The sequence below is a fragment of the Acartia tonsa genome, chromosome 11 (assembly GCF_053477335.1).
Source record: "Acartia tonsa isolate MP-2025a chromosome 11, ASM5347733v1, whole genome shotgun sequence".
Lineage (NCBI taxonomy): Eukaryota > Metazoa > Arthropoda > Copepoda > Calanoida > Acartiidae > Acartia > Acartia tonsa.
In genome coordinates, this window is record NC_137270.1 from 47194926 (window position 1) to 47220412 (window position 25487).

The 25487-nt window shown below is 30.8% G+C and overlaps 1 long non-coding RNA gene across 1 annotated transcript; it reads left to right on the top strand.

The window, feature by feature from the left end:
* The first annotated feature begins 462 nt into the window (after positions 1 to 462).
* Positions 463 to 25167, top strand: LOC145331661 (uncharacterized). Its single transcript, XR_013883826.1, has 3 exons — positions 463 to 597; positions 23495 to 23559; positions 25100 to 25167. It is a non-coding gene; the product is annotated as an uncharacterized LOC145331661 (long non-coding RNA).
* The last annotated feature ends 320 nt before the right edge of the window (positions 25168 to 25487 follow it).

Below are 25487 nucleotides of genomic sequence, written 5' to 3' on the forward strand. Positions count from 1 at the left end.
CCAAAATAGTTATAAACCTTCCCATGACCTATGAGAAGCTACCCTGTTAAGGAGGACCCGAACGGCTCAGCGGTTAGCGAGATCCTTCAGTACACACAGACAAGCAGACAGAAAGACATCCTGTTACTTTATTATAAGGATTAATACATTTATTGGATTGCTAGCCCCTTGTTGCTGCGCTTGTACAAGTGTGATTTGCAAATAAAGACAAGGATGACAACCTACACAAAAGCTAACCTTTAAAATCACGCAACCCCCCCCCTACCCCCCCCCCCCCCCGACCGATAAAGTTGCGGCTAGGTTCCCGACTGTTAAGGGTTAACTATAATTTACTGAAGGGGTAATTTTGTGTACAATTGTTGGGGATATACAATACATCATTTCATCGGCCATTGTATTATCCCTTTAGATCCCTGGCTTAATTATATTTAGATTGCATATTTCTTTTCATTTAAATATTTCAGAAATAATTCAACACTTGACCCGAATAGGATAAATTATTATTAAAGAAATAATTTATTAATTATGAATAGATACGGGTTAGGCTTAGTGATAATTTGCAATACATTAGTTTTCCTCACTGTTGTGATTGTCAAGGTCTAGCCATCATTTTCGACAAATTTATATTATCGCAAATATCCGGTCCAACCCTAATATTGATCCTTTCGTTAGTTTAGGTGTGTTATAATTTTCACATCGATTTTAAACTTTGCATGAGGATTCCTATAAAATTTAGGTTCTATTCACTGTTTAGAAATCGTAGCACTTCTAAAATCGTTACCCGAAAGTCTGTACGTTCAATTAAAGAATGCTGTTTTTTAACTTTTTGTTGTACTATATAATTTTCCTTTTCTTTTGATTTTCGGAATAATGATTCCTAAGACAGCAAGGTACAATGTTATAAACATAGAATCTCTATAATCAATTTCTTAAAATCTATGTATATCCTTTCAAAAAGTGTCTAGTAGTTAGGAAATTTTGCAACAAATTTATAAACAATTTGGTTTAGACCTCTTAGTGTATTCTGTTTATTAAGTTCTGGCACTCTACAAGTGTGAATGTTTGTTTGTCCAACTTGCTGATTTTAGACCTTGTATATGCTGTCATCCTTGTTTAATAGCGATGTTGTTTTTATTTGTCTAAATAGTGTCAGTCTGTTTTTCTCAGTGCTTTTTTTGTAGTTAATTATGGATCTAAAGGGATAAGATAATGGTCGATAAATTGATTTACATGCCCCACAAAATTACTCCTTTTATACATTACCCTAGTAATCTCAAAACGTGTAAGTAAGCAATTAACATTTTTTTTTGCTTACTTAAATGTGCCATTGTGCCATTTTTGTGGTAAATTACTGATAAGCCATAAAGAATACTAATTGCTTACTTATATCAGCATTCTACAACAATTTGGTCTTACTTGTGAGATAAAAGAGGGTGGAGTAAATAAATACTCAGTCATTTACAGTAAAAGTTACTTATATAAGTTGAAGTGAAGAAAAAGAAGGAGGAGTAATAATTAATCCCTTTCTTCCTGTAAGCAGTTTATGAAAAAAAGAGAAGATTTGGCTGATATAAGCCAAATAAGCAACAAATGTGATTGATTGCTTATAAGTAATTTATCCAAAAATTGCATGATTTGGCATATAAGCCAAATAAACATTTATTGTGATTGATTGCTTGTAAGTAATTTATTAACAAATTGGATGATTTGGTATATAAGCCAAATAAGCATTTATTGTGATTGATTGCTTATAAGTAATCTATCAAAAAATTGCATGATTTGGTATATAAGCCAAATAAGCATTTATTGTGATTGATTACTTATAAGTAATTTGCATTTTCATTGATTGCTTATAAGTAATATATCAAAAAATTGTATGATTTGGTATATAAGACAAATAAGCATTTATTGTGATTGATTGCTTGTAAGTGATTTATGAAAAAATAGCATGATTTGGTATTTAAGCCAAATAAGCATTTATTGTAATTGATTGCTTGTAAGTAATTTTTCAAAAAATTGCATGATTAGGTATATAAGCCAAATAAGCACTAAATGTGATTGATTGCTGATAAGTAATCTATCAAAAAATTGCATGATTTGGTATACAAGCCAAATAAAGATTTATTGTGATTGATTGCTTATAAGTAATCTATCAATAAATTGCATGATTTGGTATTCAAGCCAAATAAGCATTTATTGTGATTAATTAATTTTGTATATAAGCAAAATAAGCATTTATTGTGATTGACTGCTTGTAAGTAATTTATGAAAAAATAGCATGATTTGGTATATAAGCCAAATAAGCAATCATTTTCATTGATTGCTTATAAGTAATTTATGAAAAAATAGCATGATTTGGTATATAAGCCAAATAAGCAATCATTTTCATTGATTGCTTATAAGTAATTTATGAAAAAATTGTATGATTTGGTATATAAGCCAAATAAGCATTTATTGTGATTGATTGCTTATAAGTAATCTATCAATAAATTGCATGATTTGGTATATAAGCCAAATAAGCATTTATTGTGATTGATTACTTATAAGTAATTTATCAAAAAATTAGATGATTTTGTATATAAGCAAAATAAGCATTTATTGTGATTGAATGCTTGTAAGTAATTTATGAAAAAATAGCATGATTTGGTATACAAGCCAAATAAGCAATCATTTTTATTGAATGCTTGTAAGTAATTTATGAAAAAATAGCATGATTTGGTATACAAGCCAAATAAGCAATCATTTTCATTGATTGCTTGTAAGTAATTTATCAAAATATTGTATGATTAAGTATACAAGCCAAATAAGCATTTATTGTGATTGATTGCTTATAAGTAATCTATCAAATAATTGCATGATTTGGTATATAAGTCAAATAAGTATTTATTGTGATTGATTGCTTATGAGTAATTTATGAAAAAATAGCATGATTTGGTATGTAAGCCAAATAAGCAATCATTTTCATTGATTACTTAAAAGTAATTTATCAAAAAATTGCATGATATGGTATATAAGCCAAAAGAGCATTTTTTGTAGTTGATTGCTTATAAGTAATATATCAAATATATAAGTAATCTACCAATCTAGGAATCAAGTTAGCAACCCAACCAATAAGCAAATCTCATCAAAACTTGATAAAAGTATGCAGAATATAAAATGATTCAATCCCTGAAAATTTCAGCCGTCTATGTTGAATAGGAGTTGAGAAAATCATGAAAACTTTAAAATGTAGGAATCAATCTAGCACCTTAACCAACTGACAAATCCTAATAAAACTAGGTGAAAATATGAAGACTGTGAACATAATTCATCCCTTAAAATCTCAGCTCTCCATCTTTTATAGGAACTAAAAAAATCATGTTTCCCTTTTTCTGTCTTAGATGGACAGATGGAGGGGCGGACGGACAGACGGACTGACAGACATTTAGACCCATGGAGTAGCTTCACTACTAAAAAAAGCAAGATTTGGTATATGAGTCAAATAGACAAAAGTTTTCATTGATTGCTTATAAGTAATTTATCATAAAATAGCATGATTTGGTATATAAGCTAAAGAAGCAATAATTTTAACCCCTTACAGTCGTTCAACGCCCCCCCCCCCCCCCCCGCCGTTAAGGGTTAATTGTTTTCTTATAAGTACTAATATTTGTGGAATGGATTACATAATTTAATTATGATATTCCTAACTACAAAAATTTCGAAAATTGGACCATAAAGACCAAAGATATGGGGGAAAATATAAAAATAGCTAAAAAAATGCTACAAAGCAAGGATGTTTTTTTTATATGTTGGCTATGATCTCATTAACCACTTTTCTCTACTAAGTTCTTCATTTTATTCTATTTGATTGTTAGATTAGTCTAGAAATGATTTTATTCTTTTCCCTCACCCTTTCCTTTTTGAACAACGACACTTCTTATATTAGTATTAGTTCATAGTGTGTATTTTTTATGTTTGAAGGCTTGATTGCTAGCCCAGACAAGGATGACAATATCCATAAACCAACACTCTAATTGTAGAAAAATAAGAATATAGAGAACTAGAATATGTTTTAACTGGACGTACTGACATTCTGGTAACGCTTACTATATAAATCGTACCCAACTGTAATAGAAATCATCATGCAAAGTTTTAAATTCTAATATGCCTAAATTAAAGAAAATAATTTACCATTCCGGACGGACATACAGACCAAGCGTAATTTTATAAAAGCTGTGCTTTTCTAAATTTCTTTGATAGTTTAGTAATTTCTTTAATCTGTTTGATTAGAACCGGATCTCAGCCATACAAAGAAATGTATATAGCCTTGTATTATATCCATTTTTCTACGAGATTTAAGACTGATTATATACTTACACTTTACATTTTTATATCTGCAGAAACTGTTAATAATACGATGCGAGTATTATCTATTTCAGTATGGCTTCAAACCCGATTAATATTGGCCCCCTAGCCTATAACCTAACCTAACCTATGTATGAATGTTTAATGTACATTAATTTCTAATTTTATATTTTTTTATTCCATACATTTGTTAGGTTAGGTTAGGTTATATGCTAGAGGATAAGCACCCATGGCTAGGCAGGCCAGTGATCCAAGTGCTGTAGCCATGACCTTTATTAACAGTGGAGGCTACTTTACGTAGGAGGCTATTTTCCTTAGGAGGCTAATTTTCGTAAGTAATTGCCCCACTCTGCTTTGTCCTAGAGGCTACTTTGTCCAGAGGCTACTTTGTCTAAAGCTACTTTGTCCAAGTTCCAGCAATCACCACTTGTTTAATAACTCTTTACAGTTGAATATCAACTATATATTTAATATTACCAGAAGATATTACTTAGAAACATAGCTACTCTGTAATCTTGACCAGAAAGTCTGTAAGTCAATTCAAACATCTTTCAACTTTTTTCATAAAATTGGTTTGAATATAATAATTATTCTACTCATCTGATAATAAACAAACAAATAATGAATTAACCCCTTCCATAATTAAATTGATTTTCTCCATACATTTTATCATTAAGGGGAACGGGAAGGTTTTAGAGCTCAACAAGGTATCCTGAGTGAAACTACCAATTTTTACATTTTTTATTGGGATAAGACAATGAATGTTTATTGGAATTACATCTCCAATGTTATTGCATCATATTATAGACAGCATTCCACAGATAGTAAAGTGAAAAATCATAAGATTAATTCTGGTTTTGTTAACATTTAGGGGCTAACAAATATGGCATTGAAATTTGTATAAAATTGTCTAGAACATAATATGATACATGATTTTCCAGTATGACTTCTAGCAGATATAATTCATTTTTGAAGCCATTCTGAAAATAAAATCACCTCTGTTGTAGATTAAAATTATTAATTAAATTAATTGAATATTGGGCACTACTTGTTTGGAACAAACCAAATGCAATGAAAGTACCCAAAGTTTGTCAGCTAACCATTGAGCAAGGATGGTATTGAAACTTTGGGTACCTGTGTAAATACAGTCAAATATACACCTTGGGTATAAATGTAATTTACAGATCAATGTTCCATGGGCATTGTTGGTCTACAAATTGGAAATAGAATGTTAAGGTTTTTATTTAATCTAAAGTTTTGCATATTTGGCTTATATACCAAATCATGCTATTTTTTGATAAATTACTTATAAGTAATCAATGAAAATTATTGCTTATTAGGCTTATATACCAAATCATGCTATTTTTTGATAAATTACTTATAAGTAATCAATCACATTTATTGCTTATTTGGCTTATATACCAAATCATGCTATTTTTTTCATAAATTACTAATAAGCAAACAACTACAATAAATGCTTATTTGGAATATATACCAAATCATGCTATTTTTTTATAAACTAGATATAAGCAATCAATTACAAAACTGCTAATTTGGCTTATATACCAAATCATGTAATTTTTTTATAAATTACTTAGAAGCAACCAATGAAAATATTTGCTTATTTGGCTTATAAACCAAATCATGCAATTTTTTGATAAATTAATAATAAGCAATCAATGAAAATTATTGCTTATTTGGCTTATATACTAAATCATGCAATTTTTTTTATAAATTACTTATAAGTAATCAATGAAAATTATTGCTTATTTGGCTTATATACCTGATCATGCTATTTTTTCACAAATTACTTACAATCAATCAATCACATTTATTGCTTATTTGACTTACCCTAGAGGCCACTAGATGAATTTGAAGTCAGAAAAAAGGGTAAAATGACCTTCTCCGAATTAGTTTTAAGAGAAAAAAAGTAAAAAAAATTAGGGAGGGGGGATAAAATTTTTCTAGGAACTATTTATATTTTGAGGAGTGTGGTACCCTTATAAAATAGTAATAAACCTACTTAGGACCAATGAGAAGATACAATTAAAGATCCATACAGGAAAACAATATCTGTTCAGCTTTTGGCAAAGTTTTTCAATGCAGACAGACATAAAGACATACAGGGACACAGGCAGACATCCTGTTACTTTTATATGGGGATTAGGACAAAAGATTAAAAATGATTGTTTGTTTTCATTTAAATTAGAGAAATTATCTTATTATTCTTTAAAACGGAAAAAAATAGATTTCAACTTTAAATTTCATTTACCGAGCTTAATTAGTTAGATTCAAAGGTCTGTAGATTTAATTAACATTTGGATTTTGGAGAGGGACGATGGAATATTAATTATCCTTGCCAAACCATTTAATTTTTATGTAAAAATGTATAATAATCAATCAGCCATTGTCCTATCCCTCCAAGAATAAGTTTAACATTAGACTATATTATAAGTTACAACACATAAGCAAGGATAACAAATAAAATTATGAAACAAATCAGGGATCTAAAGAGATAAGACAATGGTTGATAAATTGATGCACATCCCTAAATATGACACGCAAAATTACCCCTTCTGTAGATTAAAATTAAGGGTTGAAAAGTTTATAAACTCAACTTAACCCATTAGAGCCGAGCGCCACTTTTATGGGCCGATCGAGCTGAAAATCTCAGGGAAGCTTTATAATGGTCAAAACGGAATTCCAATTTTTTTGTTTTGCTCTAGTCATAAACAAATATTTAATGGTTTAAAAGTTAAAACCGGGTAATAAAACCAAAGCTGAGCTGGGTTTTAAAACTGCCGGGTATTTATGGCCATGCCGAACCGGGTCATAATAGGGCATAAAATAACGATAAAAAAATCATATAAGAAATAATAATTTGAATAAAACGAATTCACAAATAGATGTACTTGTCAATAAACATTAGATTTCTCCAAAAAAAATCAGCAACTTTACTATAAAAACAAAAAAGTTAGAAGGGGTATTTTGAATTCACCAATATTTTCATGGTTTTCAAATTTTGTTTAGCTATACCGGCAAACGGAAGTAAGCAAAACTGCCTGCTTCAGGGGGAAATGAAAACCAGGGTAGTAGAGGGGGGATTCATACTGGGAATGATGCAATTTGAAGACTGGAGACCGGTTTTTTAAAACATTTTCTGGAACCAGGTTTTAATACCCGATTCGTCACTAATGGTTTAATAAACAACTCAAAATACAGTAAAACTCCCCAAAGCCAACGAATAAGAAAACGTTATTGTAAAACTTTGGGGACTATTGAAATAAACAGCCAATTGTCTCCGCTCTCCCTCTGGAAAAAAATACTAACCAAGAAAGAATAAAAAGCAAAGCTACTCTATGATTCTCTTTTCTGCCTCTCATCATTCAGTCCTGATTTTATTTGATTTTCTCGTATTCATTCCAATCTGGTGGACAGGAACCGGTTCTCATCAATACGAAAAAAATATGTCTAGCATCATATTATAAACCGCTTTCTACGAATATAGAAATGTACAATCATAAGATTAAAACCATTTTTTTAGCCTGTGCCTTCGGCACCTCGGGACTAAAAAAACTGGTTTTAATCTCATAATTGTACATTCTATATCCATGAAAAGCGGTTTATAATACGATGAAAGAAATAACTATTCCAGTATGGCTACAAAATCAATTAATATCTGCCGGATTAGAACCATTTCCCAACCATACTGCAAAATCATGTATCATATCAAAATATAGACATTTTCTATGAAGAGTAAAATTAAAATCCTAATATTCATACCAGTTTCATTGAACCAAGCCTTCGGCCATTCAGGACTAACAAAACCGGAATTAATCTTATAATTTATCGTTTGACTATCCGCAAAAAGCTAATTATAGAATGCTGCGATAATAACTAATCTTGGCTGCTTGGGTGTGAAATAAAATATTTTTCAATAATTGGTCCTCAAAATATTTTTTTTATTTTGCTCGGGGATCTAAAGGGATAATATAGTGTACAATTTTAAATAAAAGTAAAAAAAATTTAGGCCAACAAATGATTATGAAACTTTGGTTACTGCTGAAATTCAAACCCACTCTTATTCTTCTTGTAGTGAAAATACTTAAATTTAAAGACAAAATTATAGAAACATCCAAACCATAAGAGTGATTCTGTTTACATACAGACATACTTTTCTACCTTTATTTTTTTTTTATAGAAGGTTTCGCTTTAAAACAATAAGGTTTTTTTATGTGTCTTATATTTATGAATCTTAAAGGATAAGAAACGGATCATAAATTTACATATGGTATACATTTCCAATAGTAATTTAAACAAGGATGACAACATCCATAAGTAGCAAAGGACAAAAATCGTGGATAGGAATATGTACAAAAAGAAAGAGTATTCTTTAAAATCAAGAATAGATTTATTAGAGAAAATAAAAACAAAACCTTATTTTATTTTGTATGATGACTTACATACCAACAGTCAAAGTAAATTACATACTAGATGCTCAGAAAAAAAAAGAAAATCTCAAAAAAGTTTGAAAATCGGACCAAAAAAACATTAAAGATATTAGGAAATATGTAAAAATATAAAGATAGCCAAAAACCTGCTTAAAAGATGGAAAATTTAATTAGATATCCATAACTAATTTTTTTTTGAAAATATGACCTTTAGGCTTTAGCCTTCATAGGAGCCGAGAAAATCACGTTTCCCTCACTTTGCCTGTAACAGAAGGACGGACGAACAGACGAACGGATGGAATTATAGAGTAGCTTTGCGACTAAAAATTGTTACTTTTGATAATAATAATTGGTTGAAAAGTTTAGACACCCAATCCAGATATGCAGACCTAAGTTTATACTATTTTTTTAATGTAAAGAGCTTCATCACATGTTTTAAATGGACATAAAGACTATCTAATAACGATAATAGAAATACTATGCCTTCAAAGTTTTATTTTGTTACAGGAATCCTTACCCGAAGTTTGAGATCTATAACATTTATAAATTAACAAAAGTTATAGAGAAACTATACAATGGAAAATTTATTTTGGGTATAGTCCCAGAAAGAAAATATAGAAATAGGAGAAAAGCTACTATTAAAATACGACGAAACGCCCCTTAAGAGGCGTTTCCACGAAAGAGACTATACCCCAAAAAAATTCTTAGATATTCATACTGTCTTTTTCTTGTCTTTCCTAGATATTATAGACAGAATTTAGACCGACATTTTTCGTTCATTATTTCCTCCCTGTAGACAACTCTTACTATTCCCAGAGAGTGAGGGAACATTGTACAGTAAATCTTAAAAATACTCAGGGAGTGAAAAGACATTGGACAAAACTACAACCAATAATTTTTACAGTAAAACAATGTACAACAGGGGCAATTTTATTAGTCGTCATTGTAGATCTATTTGTTTATTGTCTTACCCCTTAAGATCCCTGAATAAATTTAATAAATATGTACATAGTTTCATAATCACTTTGCCTTATTCGTTGGCATAAAAGTACGTTAATTGAATTTTTAACCACCAGGGATCTAAAGGGATAAGACAATAGCTGATAAATTGACAAACATCCCCGTTGATGATAAACAAAAATACCCCTTATTTAGTTTACCATTAGTGGTTGAAACGTTTGGACACTATACTTAAGGATTCAAAATTCAATAAAAGTCCCCAAAGTTGATAGGCAACGAATAAGAATACGTTAATAAAACTAGTGGGGACTAGTGTAATAAACAACCTAATGTCCATTATCTACCTGAAAACCACCCTCGCTCATTAATTAGCTAATAAGCTTGAGTTCTTATATTTTAAATAATCTACAAAAGACAGAATTTGCTTCCTAAATATTTTATGTAAAATTTTTGTTTAATTATCTTTTCCCTTACCATACAAAACTGTGTATAAATGGTTTGTGTGTGTGTGAGTGTGGGTATGTGCGTGTGTGTGCGTGTCGTGCCAGCTCATAAGTAGGGTCAACACAGTTCCCGTGTCGCGTCATCGTCAGTAAACCAAAGTTAAGCTTGGGAGAAACATTTATGTGTTATAAGTATGTGCAAAGTATATTCTACAGTGATAGTTATTTTATTTGATAATTAATGAAAAATTCTTTGGTTAATTTTATATCTTTTAATAGTGCATTTGTAACAATTTATATTCTAAAAATTAAGTTTTACTTTTAAGAATATTTAAATTGTAGCAATTGTAATGTTAAATAATATCTACGCATTACATCAAATTGAGTGTAGCTGAAAGGAAACTATGCAGTTCTTTCTAATAATATAAAAGGTTAGACTATGTTTTTATTTTAAAATTTATAAATCGTATCACATGTACTTGTACGTATAGTCAATCATTGCGTCCTTTATCTATGGATTTTTTTAACTATTGGGACACAAACGTTTTTATGAGTTAAGCATTCTGTTATTTACTTATTTTAATTAACTTAACGCATATACTAAATGGGCAGGGTTTATATAGTAATGTTTGGAGTACAAACTTGGATAATAGTAGTAAAAATTGGTTGATGCTTGGTATGCGTTTTTGTTTGATGTATAACTTTGAGCAGTAAAGAAGGGAGGTGTCATTGGACTATAAATTACACTGGTACCCAAAGTTTTATTACAACTTTATCTCATTCGTTTACTCAAAACTCTAGCAAGTTCCAAACTGTAAGTTATTTTGTGGGTTTTTTTGAGGGGGGGGGGGAGTTTGGGGTGATTTTTCTTGGATGGATGGTGGTATACTCCCTTAAACAGACAGAGAGACACACATAGATCCTGTTACTTTTTAAAAACAGTATATGATTCAAAAAATAATAATTATTTATCGCCTCGTATTATAGTCAGTTTTCCGCGGATATTAAATTGAAAAATTTAAAAGATTAAAACCAGTTTTGTTAGCTCTTAATGGTTGAAGGACCTGGTAAAGAAAACGGACTTTAATGTTATGATTTTTTGTTTTTATACTCGTAGAAAATTGTCTGTAATAAGTTGAATACATGATTGTTTTCAGTATGGATTAGAACCGGTTCTAATTCAGCGGATTTTAATTGGTTTTGAAGCCATACTGGAAAAAATATTTTCGGTTCTAGGGCATACTGAAAAAACATTATATCCTGTTTTCTATGAATACAAAAATGTACATAAGATTAAAACCAGTTTTGTTTACGCGTGCCTTTTGAATCTCGGGACCAACAAAACTGGTTTAAAATCATACAAAAAAAATAAAAAATCCACATATTTTAATTGGACGTACAAACTTCTTGTTCATAGAGTTGCTACGCTTCTTAAATAATACACAGGAATCACCACCTACAGTTTGAAATTGATAGGACAATTCTAAATCGACATAGTGTATGAACAGACGGACGCACAGAACCTTATCATAAACAAACTTTGCTTTTAATAAGATTATTGAAATTACATCACCAGACCGGGATTTGACTAATTAATTATTGCATCGTATTATAGACAACTTTCAGTGTAAAGTAAAATAAAAAATATAGGAATAAAAACAAAACTGGAAGGCATTAATTTTATGATTTTATTTTAATATTCATGAAAAAATGTCTGTAATTTGATGCTAAACATGATTCAGTATAGCCGATAAATTGATGTACATCCTTAATGATGAAACACAAAATTACCCTATAGTATATTAAAATTAGTGGTTTAAACGTTTGAACACTCTACTTAGTGAATCAACCAATCAAAATTAAAATCAAAAGTCCCCAAAGTTGTTTAGCCAATGAATAGGAAAAGTTATTATAAAACTTTGGGGACTATTGTAATAAACAGCCCATTGTCTAATCTCTCTGCTGAGAACCGGTCCTAATCCAGCGGTTAATCGGTTTCGAAGCCATACTGGAAAATGGATTGTAACTTTTTAAAAGAAAACCTTTCTATAATCAGGGTCGGTCTGTCCGTCAGTACTGGTTAGCTTTTTTCGTTAATTTAGACATGTTAGAATTGTCCTATCAATTTAAAACACACTACATTATAACAAGTAGGTACGATTTAGAAAGCGTAGCAACTCTATAATTGTTAAAAGATCTTAATTATCTTATTTTTGGAATACTGATTCCTATGACAACAAGGGACAATGTTATAAGCAAAGCATATCTTTAATGAAGTCTTATAAATTTAATTATGTCCTTATACAGTATCATGCTAATTTAGTTCTGACACTCTACAATTGTAAATGTTCATTAACACTTGACATATCAGCAGTAGGAACAACTTTTAATGTCTTAAGTTATGTCGGGTCGAGATTCAAACCTATCACCTCCCCGACAATGAGCGGATGCGCTACGTGTTGAGCCATGATTGCGAGTTTCCCTGAATTATACACAATATTTAATAACTATGTTATCTTATTTGTTGGCCCAGAAGCTTTCGGTACTTATATTGAAGTTTTATTATCGCAGGAACCTAAAGGGATATGACAATGGCCGTTTAATTAATTTACATCCCCAATATGATGGTAAACAAAATTAATAGATTACAATTAGAAAAGAAACGTTTAGAAACTATAGTTTATAAACAAACCAATCAAAATTAAATTTAAGTGCTAAAAGTTGTTTTCCCAAAAAATAAGAGAACTATTTTTATAAACTTTGTGGACTTGTTTCACAAGGAGCCCAATGTACCACCCCTCCCTAAAAACGCTCGCTCATTGATCAATTTTTTGATCGTCCATTGTCTTATTCCTTACGATTCTTGTTAAAAACGAAAATCAAGTTTGAAGTAGATAAGAAAAAAATCATCCATAAAAGCAACGCTTTAAAATAAAAATATTGGCGCTTTCACTTGAAGTACATTGTTGAGCACTGAAACCTTGAATTTTGGGTAAGGTTAGGTTAGGTAGTATAAGAAGCGGGGAGGGGGGGGGGGGTGGTATTTTACTTAAATGTTTTATTTATATGATGCATATCTTTGAGCCGACTCTTATGTATCCTGAAAATATGCATTATTATGTAGACAATGTCCTAGTTAAAACGAAATTTCTAGTATGGCTTTGAAACCGATTAATATCCACTGGATTGGATCCAGTTCTTAGCCATACTGAAAAATTATGTATTTGATCGTATTACAGACAGTTTTCCACGTAAATTAAAATAAAAATCATAAACCTAAAACAAATTTTCCTGGCCTGGGCCTGGGTTAAGAAAACGGGTTTTAATCTTACAATTTTTCATTTTGATATCCATTAGAAATTAGATTGGATTAGTTTTTTTATTGTATCGTATTAAAGACCGCTTTCCGTGGATATTAAAATAAAAAAATATGAGAATAGAATAAAAACTGGTATTAATTAATTATGGTTGAGAAACGGTTCTAATCCAGCGGATTTTAATCGGTTTCCCTACTGGAATATTAATTTATAGCATTGTATTATTGTCAGCTTTCCGCGGATATCAAAATGAAAAATAATAAGCTTAAAGCTGGTTCAAATTTTATGATTTTTTAAATTTTCGTGGAAAATGGTCTGTAATATGATTCTATCCTTATTTTTCAGTATGGTTGAGAACCGGTTCTAATCCAGCGGATTTTAGTCCGTTTTGAAGCCATACTGGAATAGTTATTTCTCGTATCGTATTATAAACGGCTTTCCGCGGATATAGAATGTACAATTATGAGATTAAAACTAGTTTTTTTTAGCCCCGTGGTGCCGAAGGCACCGGCTAAAAAAACTGGTTTTAATCTTATGATTGTACATTTTATATTCGTAGAAAGCTGGATATAATACGATGCTAGACATAGTTTTTTCGTATTGATGAGAACCGGTTCCTGTCCACCGGATTTGAATGAATACGAGAAAATCAATTATACATTTCAAAAGCAAAGCTTCTCTATACTTCGTGTCGGTACGTCCGTTCGTACCCTCATATCGATTAAAAAGTTTGCTTTATAACGAGGTAGCAGAATTTTCGTAGATCTATATTGAATTTTAAACCTTTTTGACAAAAAAAAATATTTATCTTAATAATTTTATTATAGAATACTAATATTTATCAAAACGAGGTACAATGTTATAAGCATCTTTATAAATATGTCCTAACAATGTAAGATGTCCTGGAGCAGTATCATGCTTATTCAGTTATGCCACTCTTATACAATTGTTAATGTTCATTTCAGAGCTTCGATTTTTTGGATGTTGACATCCTTGTTTCTCTGATATTTTTCAGGGATCTAAATGGATAAGACAATGGCCGATAAATTTAAATATATCCACATTGATGGTAAACATAATTACCCATTCTGTAGATTACAATTAGGGTTGGAAACGTTTGAACACTAAAGATAATGATGATAGATTATTGAATTTTGATTAGTTAAGTTTTCAAACTTGTTTGTAAAAAGGGAATTTTCATCAAAATATCGTCCATTGTCTTAGTCTTTAAGATTCCTCGTTAAAACGAAAATTTAGTTTGAAGTAAAAACAAGAAATATAAATCCATAACTGCAATGCTCTAAAACAAAATATTGTCGCTTTCACTCGAAGTACCTTGATGAGCACTGAAACCTTCAATTTTGGGTCAGGTTAGGATAGGTTGTATAAAGAGAAGGGGGGTGGCATTTTTCTTGAAACGTTTTTAATTTGAGGCACATCTTTGAGCAAATAAAATGAAGTTTTCAATGCATTATTCTAAAAATATTTTTACTCTTACGGAAAGCTGTTTAGTGTATATAATATGATGCTATAAATAACTATTTTAGTGTGGCTACGAATCTAAGTTTTCCCTCTTGATTTGATAGGTTTTGAGTCAAAATGAAAAAAAAAATATTATATTGTAGAAAGCAGAAATTTACTTGCGCGATAACTGTTTACAATATGCACAATTACAATTATAAAACGGGACCACTTTTGTAGATTAAAATAATTGGTGTAAAAGTTTGAACACTGCCTTTTTGTAGACACGCCATACCCTGGGATGTAGGGATCATTGAGCAGTAAATTACATTTTTACCCAAGGGGGAAGGGTACATTGGACTATATTTTCAAAGGTACCCAAAGTTTTATTACCATCCTTGCCTATATTTAGCATAAAAACTTTGGGTACTTTTATTTAATTTTGATTGGTTGGTTCCAGACAAGTATTGCCCAATCAATGATTTTAATCTACAATAGGGGTTATTTTATTTTCAGTATGGCTTTGAAACCTATTTATATCTGCAGGATTAGAACCGGTTCAAAGCCATACTAGACTATTTTATATGAATATTAAAATGAAAAAAACATAACATCAATACCAGATTTGTAAGGCAAGGACTTCGGCCCCTCAGGGTTAACAAAACCGTAATTAATCTTTTAAATTTACTATCCGCGGAATGTTGTCTATAATACGATGCAATAAATAACTATTATCATCATTGGGGATGTATTTCAATTAAACATTCATTGTCTTATCCCAATTAAAATTGTAACTTTCACTCAGGATACCTTGTTGAGCACTAAATCCTAAAACCTTTGAAATTTAAAGGATAACTGTAACATGCCTAAATTAACGAAAAGGTATTGACAGACATACAGACGTAAACAGATGGACAGACAGACAAACTGGCGGACAGACAGACAGACTTATACTTTTAAGAATATTTTGAGTGTTAATTAAAATTATGCATTAAATTATATTAAAATAGGCACGTCAGAATTTTTCTATCAATTTCAAAATTTGTATGGTGATTCTTTTGGTAGATAGGTAGACTTCAGAAATCGTAGGAACTCTATAATTGTTACCTGAATGTCCGTACGTCCATTCTAAACAGCTAATTTTTGTGTTATATAATTTTTTGATTGATCTGATTTTTGAAATACTGATTCCTAGGACAACAAAGTATAATTTTGTAAGCGTAGCATCTATAAAAATGAAAGTATGTCCTTATACATTATTCTGCATCTAAGCAGTTTTTCAACAAATTTACTCAAAATTTTGTTTCATCTTTTAAACATTTATATTCTGATTATTTAGTTCTGATACTCTAAAAGTGTTAATGTTTATTTATCACACCTTTTCAGAGCTTCGCTTTTATGGATGTTGTCATCCTTGTTTACCTGTTTTGACCCCACCCTTTAAAATTTTTTAAAAGCGAAGCTTTTCTATAATTAGGGTCGGTCCGTCCGTCCGTCCGTAACGGATAGCTTTTTTCGTTAATTTAGACATGTTAGAATTGTCCTATCGATTTCAAATTTTGCATGGTGATTCCTTTAGTAGTTAGGTACGATTTAGAAAGCGTAGCAACTCTATAATCATTACCAAAATGTCCGTACGTCCATTATATTGATTTTTTTACTTTTTTAAATAGCTTTTTTCGTTACTTAAGGCATGTTAGAATTGTCCTATCGATTTCAACTTTTGCATGGTGATTCCTGTAATAGTTAGGTACGAGTTAGAAAGCGTAGCAACTCTATAATCATTACCAGAATGTCCGTACGTCCATTTTAAACATGTTGATTTTTTTACATTTTTAACAACAAATTTGTATGTGACCTAATTATCCGATTGGTCTGATTTTTGGTATACTGATTCCTGGGACAACAAAGTACAATTTTATAAGCAAAGCAACTCTATAATCAAGTCCTAAAAATGTAAGTATGTCCATAAACATTATCCTGTATCAAGCAGTTTTTCAACAAATTTACTTACAATTTTGCTTTGACTCTTATACATTTGCATTCTGATTATTCAGTTCTGACATTATACAAGTGTTAATGTCTGTTTGTCCTACCGTTTCAGAGCTTCGCTTTTATGGATGTTGTCATCCTTGTTTATGAGCAAATCATTTTGTTATTTAAATTTCCTTGTTTTAAATTAGTAAATGGGTTAATGTTTGGCTTTATTTCTTAAAACGTTTTTAAGATGCATTTGTTTGAGCAAACAAGGAGAAAGGTTTGTGACATTAATAGTTTGAGTATGAGGAATGTCTTGGTTTAAAACAGGTGCAACTCATTACCATGCCTCTAGGACCTCTAGACAAAATTCGTGCAATTAAAGATTTGGCTATCTATTTGGTGTTACCTTACTTAATACCCTTGGGCGATTGAGTGCGTTACATTGCAATTTAGACACAGAGTAGGTTCAAGGTGGGGTGGAGAGGACTTTTACTCAAAGCGTCACCGAGCCCCTAGAGGTAATACTGGTATAAGGATAAGTATATTCATAAGAAGAACAGCATTATTTTACTATACTGAATTTAACATGGACAAGTATAAATATAAGTAGAGCAGCAATATTATACAATAGTGATGTTTAAGTAATGTTGAAGTATATTCATAAATAGCACGGCAAAATTATATTATGCTGTCCCTAGTAATCTCTCCTCGTGGAGTAAGCATGAAAAAAAGTAAATTGCTTACTTAATTGTGCCATTTTTGTGGTAAATTACTGATTTTAACAAGTGCATTTATATCCACAAGTTTGTCAGCAACATTATGATAATCTAAATTTAACCCTTACAGATCGGGCCCCAATTCCCACCTTAATAGATCGGGGGGGGGGGGGGGGTTCATATTGACCCTCCCCCTCTATCTCGGCTCCTGTTACAGTTAGACATAAAATTTTTTTCTGGTGGTTCATGTGTATTTTTAGAGAAAATTACTTTTTCTAGTCATAGCGATCAGACCGCTCCTTAGCCGCTTTTTACAGCCAGCCGCTAAATATTAAAACAGCTGTAGAGCGGCCAATTTTGCAGCTAGGATGACCAAATTTTAGGACGAACTTTTAATTTTTGATAACAAAAAAAAACTTTTTCTGATCATTGCCGAAAAACGGCAAATAACGGAAACTGCCATTTCCGGCGGTTACGGCGGTAAAACGGCGGTTGGCGACGCCAATTAATATTTTTATCTGTTTATATTTGCTTAAGGATTTACCAAAAAAATTTATAGGTCTCTAGCTGTAATATAAGCCACGATATTTATGATATATGTCTGTAGTAAGAGCCGGACAAAAAACGGTCATAAAGTCAGTCAGGGAGCGGTCATAACACCACTTTTCTCAGAAGGTCATTGATATCTAAGTATTCACCAAAAAAATTTTAGGTTTTCCTTATACACAAAAGTCATAATGTAGAAATTAAAATTTATTTAAAATTTTTTCTAAATTTGGTGCCACCTAACCGACTTTGACCGGACGCCACGACCGACACAGACCAGATATCCTTATAAGATCAACTCTTGCCGACGTATAATTACAAAACTTAAATAGTCATGAAGTCACAACTCTCTATCTTACCATAAAAAAAATGACATTGAAATAACTAGAGGGGGGGGGGGTCAATATGACTCCCCCCCTCCCCCCCCCCCCAATCTGTAAGTAACGCAACATTATTCCTTCTAATGTTAACAAGGACAGTTATATACATATGTAAAACAACAACATTATACTATACTAATTTACCAAGGATAAGTATATCCATAAGTAGGGCAGCAACATTAAACTATTTAACAAAGTATCTTCATTCCTCTCCCCCTCTGTTTTTTAAAAACTTTCTGAATATAATTGGTTCTTACACAAATAATTTTTTTTTATAACTCCCTTATCATTTCTTAGCATTGGGGTACCCAAAAATATAGGTACCCTAAAGTTTTTCTGTGTGTGTGTTTTTGTTATGCAGCAAATGCTACAATAATATTTTTAATTCATTACCAAATTTTGCCCTGGATTGTTGGGCTTGTTTTTATAGCTTGTAAGCTCATTTATTTGATTTGATCCACATGTAAAACTGTAAAAATTGAATTTTGGGACTTTTCTTCTAGGGGCTAGTGGAACAAAAGATCCCCCAAAACACTAAAAATGTAAGTTCTGAGCTTATTTTTAAAGATATCAATCTGATTTTTTTAAAGAACTTTTTTAACATAACTTAACTAATTAACCAATACAGATTTCATTTCGGGACTTCCTTTCTAGAGGCTAGTGGAGCAAAAGACCCCCTCTAAAACTATAGATATGAGTTCTGAGCTTATTTTTAGTAGCAAAGCTATTCTATAATTAGTAGTGAAGCTACTCTATTATATGAAATGTCTATCTGTCTGTCCGTCCATCTGTCAGAGACAGAAAGGGTGAAACATGATTTTTTCAACTCCTATAAAAGATACAGAGCTGAAAATTTTAGGGATAATTATGGTAATAATCTTCATATTATCACCAAGTATCATTAAGTTTTGCCAATTGTTTGGGGTGCTAGATCGATTCTCACATTTTTAAGTTGTAAATCTGTTTTATTCTTAAAACTTATAACCTTGGAACTAAAATTTGTGGGTATAAATAATCCCAATAATAGAAAAATGCTTTTAACTTTAAAAACTTAATTTTTTCATCACAATGTGTATAATAAAGGATGAATTCCGACATTTATTTGGCCCCCTTTTCGACATATCTCTTTAGATCTCTGGTAAATTATGCTTTTGAAAATCAAAACTCATTTTGATGAAATTTTATTTTGTTGATATCTTTTTTGTTAATAAAGTTAGGATCATGAAAATATCATTAACCTTACAAGACTCCAAAAAATGCTTTCAACTTAAAACTTATTTTAACTTTTTACTTAAAACTTATGTAAGTTACTTTTTCTTAAGTTACTTTTTCAAAATTTAGGCTCTTTCTAAAATTTTTTTCTTGTGTGGAAATATTAAGAGATCAAGAACATATGCTACTTTTTTTGATACACTAAGTAATATGGTCTGTAAACCCTAAAAAATACTTTTTGTGTGTCATGCTGTATTACATAGAAGCTCCACAATGATGTCTTAGTTCCTAAATGCCAAATTTCATTGGGGGTGGGGGTTATCATACCTGTACATCCCTCCCTCCTTAGACATCAGTGCACTTCATTGCTTGTTTTTATATATAATAGCTTTAGATTTTTTTTTGAATAAAAGTCTAATCCCAAATGACAAATACTATATTAGATATTTTACTATTATTTATTTATTCTAAATGTTAATAATAATACATGAATATTTATTGTAAATATTAAAGAAAAATATGTTAGAAAGAGTAGTTTTGTGTATTTCATATCAATATTAAATATACCTTATTTTTAGTAATTTTTTCTCAGGAAGTTACTTCATTGGAGAACAGAGTTGATAAATCAATCAAAATATCATTAGAGTACATTAGAATCACTTCAAAGACAGATTGTCTCAGTCTGTGGTTAGAGTGGTTTTGCTGGAACTTTATAACACAACTTTAAATCAGAAACAGAAGATTGATTTATGCAGAAAACTAGTGAATTTGATTTAAACATCTAATTTGTATAAATTTAAAACAAACTTTCATCAGACATTTTTTAAACATGAAAAGAATATAAAATTTTTGAATGTATTGTAATACTGTATAATATCATGTAGTTTAATATAATTTGACTTATAAATTTGTTTTTTCTCATTAATTATAGGTTCAATTTTGCCAATTTTCATCATGAAAGTAGGAAATAAATCACAAAAAAATGGCTTGTTTAAGTAAGGATTTTGTAGCAAAAATGGAAGATTTAAGTAAGAAATTAATCTCAAAAATGACTTGTTTAAGTAAGAATTTTGTAACAAAAATGGAATATATAAGTGGGAGATTAATCACAAAAATGGCTTGTTTGAGTAAGAATTTTGTAGCCAAAATGGAAGATATAAGTAGGAATTTAATCACAAAAATGGCTTGTTTAAGTAAAGATTTTGTAACAAAAATGGAAGATATAAATAGGAAGTTAATCACAAAAATGGCTTTTTTAAGTAAGGATTTTGCAATCAAAATGGATGATTTAACTAAGAAATCAACCCCAAAAATGGCTTATTTAAGTAAGGGTTTTGCAACAAAAATGGATGATTTAAGTAAGCAATCAACCCCAAAAATGGCTTAATTAAGTAAGGATTTTGCAACAAAAATGGATGATTTAAGTAAGCAATCAACCCCAAAAATGGCTTAATTAAGTAAGGATTTTGCAACAAAAATGGATGATTTAAGTAAGTACTCAACCCCAAAAATGGCTTATTTAAGTAAGGATTTTGTAGCAAAAATGGATGATTTAAGTAAGCAATCAACCCCAAAAATGGCTTATTTAAGTAAGGATTTTGCAACAAAAGTGGATGATCTAAGTAAGTAATCAACCCCAAAAATTGCTTATTTAAGTAAGGGTTTTGCAACAAAAATGGATGATTTAAGTAAGCAATCAACCCCAAAAATGGCTTAATTAAGTAAGGATTTTGCAACAAAAATGGATGATTTAAGTAAGTACTCAACCCCAAAAATGGCTTATTTAAGTAAGGATTTTGTAGCAAAAATGGATGATTTAAGTAAGCAATCAACCCCAAAAATGGCTTATTTAAGTAAGGATTTTGCAACAAAAATGGATGATTTAAGTAAGTAATCAACCCCAAAAATGGCTTATTTAAGTAAGGGTTTTGCAACAAAAATGGATGATTTAAGTAAGCAATCAACCCCAAAAATGGCTTATTTAAGTAAGGGTTTTGCAACAAAAATGGATGATTTAAGTAAGCAATCAACCCCAAAAATGGCTTATTTAAGTAAGGATTTTGCAACAAAAATGGATGATTTAATTAAGTAATCAACCCCAAAAATGGCTTATTTAAGTAAGGGTTTTGCAACAAAAATGGATGATTTAAGTAAGCAATCAACCCCAAAAATGGCTTATTTAAGTAAGGGTTTTGCAACAAAAATGGATGATTTAAGTAAGCAATCAACCCCAAAAATGGCTTAATTAAGTAAGGATTTTGCAACAAAAATGGATGATTTAAGTAAGTACTCAACCCCAAAAATGGCTTATTTAAGTAAGGATTTTGCAACAAAAATGGATGATTTAAGTAAGTAATCAACCCCAAAAATGGCTTATTTAAGTAAGGATTTTGTAGCAAAAATGGAAGATATAAGTAGGACATTAATAACAAAAATGGCTTGTTTAAGTAAGGATTTTGTAGCAAAAATGGAAGATATAAGTAAGCAATCAACTACAAATATAGCCTAAATGGCTGAGAAGGGATTAAATTTTGAGGAAAAATAATCCGGATTAAAATCTTAATCTGTAAGACATTTACGTCAAAAGCATCCGATTTGGCTGATTCTTATCAGCCACCCTTATTTTTGGGGATTTTTAGGGGTTTATAGGGCAATAATAGTTCTTCAAGTAAGCAATTAACCTACGAAAATGGCTCGTTAGTCCGACATGTCCGATTTAAGTAAGCCACTTTTGTTGTAAAGTGCTGACTTTCCCGATGTGAGCACGTCCTACTTAAATCTGACAAAATTGCTTATATAAGCACAAAAAGAGGTAAATTGCTGAGACAGAGATTACTAGGGTTAAGATTAGTGGTTAAAACGTTTGAACACTAAACCAATCAACATTTACAAAAGTCCCCAATGTTGTTAAGAAAACGTTATCATAAAACTTTGGGGACTAGGGTAATCAACAGCCCATTGTCCCTCCTCCCTCTAGTTGTTAATGTCCTTAGATTTTTTATTTACTTGGCTGCTAACTATTATAGACGGCTCAATTTTCTAAAAAATGATATCTAGTCTTTGAGCATCTACTCTGTAAGTCAATTTGTCCGTCAGTCTGTAAATATCTTCTGTAGATAGCAAAAATCTACAGATGGGGTAATTTTGTTCTTTTTCATCGAAAGTACATCAATTTATCGTCCATTGTCTTAACCCTTTTATTTTGCGGATTCAATAAACTGACAATTTGGGCAGGAGTAATGTGTATTAATATATTAAGGTTTTATAAACACAATCTCTCATTCGTTTTTTTTTTCAAAATAGCAGTAAACAACCAATCAAATCTTCAAAAAGGGTGATTTTGTTCATTAATATTGGGGATGTACAATACATTAATATATCACTCATTGTCTTATACTTTAAGATTCCTAGATGGATTTTTAAACAGATAATTTTGGTAATGGATATATCATTACCTGGATGAGACACTAGATTTTTTGTTTTCTATTTTAAAGTTAAACTCGCTAAGATACTGATCCACACCCTTTAAACCATCATACTATACTCCTACTGAATGAACTAACTGGCCAATAAATGATTTCCATGTTAGCAACCTAAATTGATGATAATTTTTACCCTGTCATAATATCCACGTAAATTACATATCCATTTTTTTGGCGAAAACGAAGGCTAAAACTGTTAAAGAATGAGGAATTGTTTGAGGAGGAGAGAACTGCTTCAAACAGACAAAGTGATGAACAAATAAAAAAGTACGTTTTTTGTGGGGAGGGGAGAGGGGGATTACCCAAAGTTTTATAATAGTTGTCATATCAACTTTGGGGACTTTTATTTGTTGGTTCATTAAGTTGAGTGTCCAAATCATAGAGAAAAAAATAAAAGAGAGGAATCAAAGTAACTAGAAGACGAAAATAGGCAGTGGGCCCAGGGGCCTAATTAGCGCTGTTGCCGCGCTAAATTTTATTGCTATTCCACCACTTTTCAAATGGGAGGATTACATAATTAATATGTAAAGTATTAATAATTAGAATATATTATTTTTATTAAAAATAAAAAGAAAATTTTGTTATTAAATATAAAAAAATATTAAATTAACAACATCTAAAAAAATATTTTTTTTTACTTTTTACTTTTAGATATTGTCGTTTTAATGTTTTAATTAAAAATTACACAGAATTTATTTTTATTTTAAAAAATTTGTGCATGAAAGATGAATCCTTTCATTTCTAAAAAGAGGGAAATTTTTTTCATAATGAACATTCAGCTGATTCTGACTGCCCATGGCTGTTTGCTAAATATCGCTTTTCTTTTTATTCACATTATTATTTATGATTGACATACAAAAAGCCCTGGGCGGCTTTTGATTTTCGTCTGCTAAATTATCTTTTAAAAATTAGGGATGTGGAAGTAGTATTTTACCATGAAAAGGGGATGAGTATTAGGGTGGGTTCATATCGGAATTAGACAAAGCGGGGATATGCAACAGATAAAATTAACCTTAAAAACATTTCTGACCGAAAAAGAATTTTAAAAAATTGAGTTTTAGAGCACGACCACTTAAAAATATAATTCATTACTTATTAGTATGCAAAGACGACATTCAAAATTTTTTTTGAATCAGAACTATGGCTTCATGGTACTCCCTGGAAAGGCCTTGAGGAGCTGAATCAGGAACTTTTGTCCGTTTCAAAATATCTCGTTCCTAGCCATTGAAATCACTAAAAAACCAAAATTTTTTAAGGTTTATTGAGAATTGTCCAATTTGTAGAGGTTTTTTAGATTTTCTCAGGCTAGGAACAAGATTTTTTGAAACGGACTAAAGTTCCTGACTCAGCTCCTCAAGGCATTTCCAGGGAGCACCATAAAGCCATAGTTCTGATTCAATAAATTTTTGACTCCCATTTACAAATAGCTATACAATTGAATGTCTGGTCGTCAGCGGTTTTAAGACTTAGGATAAATTTTAAATCATCCAGAGGTGTATTATATCTATATAAATTGAGTGCAGATCCCCGCTTTGGCCTCAGAAAAAAAATATCCAAAATCGACCCACCCTAATGAGTATTCATCCTCTTATCCTTTTTCCCTATGGTCCAAATGTTTTAACTACTTATTGTAAACTACAGAAGGGGTAATTTCGTGAATCATTATTAGGCCATTGTCTTATCCCTTTAGATCACTGACAAAATAGGACCCTGCATATGACCCCTCGTCGATTAAAAGCTGGTTCTAACATGATTTAGTGCTGCCCTGTTTATGATGGACAAAATTATCCTTGTGCGTTTTATTAAGGTACATAAAAGTATTAGATCCTGAAGTTTTTAAGCCAACGGAAGATTTTAACATAACATCTTGGAAAATCATTCAGGAAAAAAACTTTAAAAAACTGTAGCCAAAATAAAATAAGAATAGTTATTATTAGCTTTCCGCAGATATTAAAATGAGAAGTTTAAAACCAGTTATGTCAGCCCTAAAAAGGCAAAAGGCCAGTGCTAATAAAACTAGTATAAGATTTTTTTTTATATAATTGTGTAAAACTGTCTGTAATGTGATGCTCACTGGAAATAAGAATGACAACATTCATAAGTAGCAAAGCAAAAAAGTGTGAATTGACAAACGGTCAAAGTGATTTATAGAGCAATTGTTCATTTCTTCAGACGGACAAACAGACAGAAAATCA